Source organism: Schistocerca piceifrons, unplaced genomic scaffold, assembly GCF_021461385.2.
Source record: "Schistocerca piceifrons isolate TAMUIC-IGC-003096 unplaced genomic scaffold, iqSchPice1.1 HiC_scaffold_967, whole genome shotgun sequence".
NCBI lineage: Eukaryota > Metazoa > Arthropoda > Insecta > Orthoptera > Acrididae > Schistocerca > Schistocerca piceifrons.
The window spans coordinates 90,001-92,500 of NW_025729242.1; the positions used below are offsets into that span (position 1 = coordinate 90,001).

General features: G+C 58.9%; 1 non-coding gene across 1 annotated transcript in view; it reads right to left on the reverse strand.

The window, feature by feature from the left end:
• Positions 1-881, reverse strand: part of LOC124774602 — a 1,909-nt gene extending 1,028 nt beyond the window's left edge. The window contains exon 1 of the ribosomal RNA XR_007015392.1: positions 1-881. This exon is cut by the window's left edge and continues 1,028 nt beyond it. This is a non-coding gene — a ribosomal RNA (small subunit ribosomal RNA).
• Positions 882-2,500: the final 1,619 nt, after the last annotated feature.

Genomic DNA, 2,500 nt, shown 5'->3' on the forward strand with positions numbered 1-2,500 from the left:
GCGGGCTTGCCTGCTTTAAGCACTCTAATTTGTTCAAAGTAAACGTGCCGGCCCACCGAGACACTCAATAAAGAGCACCCTGGTAGGATTTCAACGGGGTCCGCCTCGGGACGCACGAGCACGCACGAGGCGGTCGCACGCCTTCGGCTCGCCCCACCGGCAGGACGTCCCACGATACATGCCAGTTAAACACCGACGGGCGGTGAACCAACAGCGTGGGACACAAATCCAACTACGAGCTTTTTAACCGCAACAACTTTAATATACGCTATTGGAGCTGGAATTACCGCGGCTGCTGGCACCAGACTTGCCCTCCAATAGATACTCGTTAAAGGATTTAAAGTGTACTCATTCCGATTACGGGGCCTCGGATGAGTCCCGTATCGTTATTTTTCGTCACTACCTCCCCGTGCCGGGAGTGGGTAATTTGCGCGCCTGCTGCCTTCCTTGGATGTGGTAGCCGTTTCTCAGGCTCCCTCTCCGGAATCGAACCCTGATTCCCCGTTACCCGTTACAACCATGGTAGGCGCAGAACCTACCATCGACAGTTGATAAGGCAGACATTTGAAAGATGCGTCGCCGGTACGAGGACCGTGCGATCAGCCCAAAGTTATTCAGAGTCACCAAGGCAAACGGACCGGACGAGCCGACCGATTGGTTTTGATCTAATAAAAGCGTCCCTTCCATCTCTGGTCGGGACTCTGTTTGCATGTATTAGCTCTAGAATTACCACAGTTATCCAAGTAACGTGGGTACGATCTAAGGAACCATAACTGATTTAATGAGCCATTCGCGGTTTCACCTTAATGCGGCTTGTACTGAGACATGCATGGCTTAATCTTTGAGACAAGCATATGACTACTGGCAGGATCAACCAGGGAGCTGCGCCAACTAGAGCTGAGCAGCCGGCCGCCCGGGAGTGTGTCCCGGGGGCCCGCGCGAACACGCAAGCGTCCGCTCAATCATTCTGCAAACAGGAGGAGGCTGAGCTCCCCTGCACAATACACCTCGAAACCCTCTCAGGTCCCGGCGGCGCGCAGCGCCGTCCCAAGTACTTGGTCGGGTTCGAGAGAGGCGCAATCGCCCGGAGTTAGGCGAGTAGACGCTTTCGGTGCGACCACCCGTGCTCCCAACTGAGCTTGCCGCTGCCGACAGAGGCCCGGGAGCGTGCTGTCGTGGCATTGCCGGCGGGAGACAACACGCGCCACCTACGGTGACCGGCAGCTCCAACGCCAGCGCCACAGAAGGACAAAAGCCCCACTTGGGTGCCGAAGCGAACTCTCCCAGCACAGCGCACGCGCCAACACATCCGCACAGCTGCGATACAAACCACCAGCGAGAACCGCTGGGGCGACCGAGCAGCAGACGGCGTCGCGGCGCCGAGCGCCGGGCGGCGGCGCATCCTCAACGCACACAGTCCTCAATCGGACCAGCACACTGAAGATGTCCACCGCGCTTCGCACCGGGCCCGCGAGGACCTACTTTGGCCGCACGGCGCCGCGCGCAGGGTGCGCCGGCGCGCAGCTGCGACGCCTGCCGCGTCCGTCGGCCGGCGCGCCTGCCACTGGCCGCCCCCACCAGCCGGCTGTAGCGCGTGCGCCCACGCACCGCGCGGCCAGCACGCCGGGAGGCGCCCCCCTCACCGGCCGGGGACGGTCCCACCCAGCCACCACCGCGTATCGCTTCACACCCAGATGCCGTTCAGTTTCATCGGCATGGTGGGTATCGCTGGAACAACCGGTTAGTACCTCAACCTATCGTCGCCATCACCGATTCACCCCTAGCGAGAACAACCGCACCACAACGGGTTACCATTTCTTCATTTGCGTAACTTCACCAGAAAACGTAGGCGTCCATCGCCATTAGCAACTTCAACGATTATTGCATGCCTGTGTCAGGTGTCACGCCACACTACGTCTGCCCACATACACGCAACAAAATGTGCACGCCTAGACAATACGTGGAAGGTGGCCCCCGTACGTATGCGATGTCCATTGCTCGAACGACTGTCAACCGGCCTCTGTAGCATGTCGCAGATATGGAACGCGGTGCACCATGCTATCACGGTGTTTGAGGAGAGACGACTAGGTCCGAATACATCAACACACAGCTCATGCTGATCGCCATCCACGGCGTCCGTTCCTCCCACACGTCTCTATGGCGTACCACACTGCAATCCAGCTCTCATAGGGAGACGACACGTAGCTGCGTGCACAATATTTGCACTGTATGGTCCGCCGTTTTTGGGCGCAGTCGTTGTACGGTCACACATGTGCCACGATGTATCATTCAGTACATAAGGACGAATGTGCAGTACAGATTGTGGTTCACGCGTACGACATCAGCGGACAGTTGACACAGGCCGCACCACAACGTAGCCTGCGTACGTCGCATGCGAAGGGCATTGAACATGCAAACTTGTCACCAACCAGCTTGCGAAGGCAGGGGGCAAGGTGGGGACGTGGGGACGTGGGGAGGGGTGGGGGGGGGGGGGGCGGCA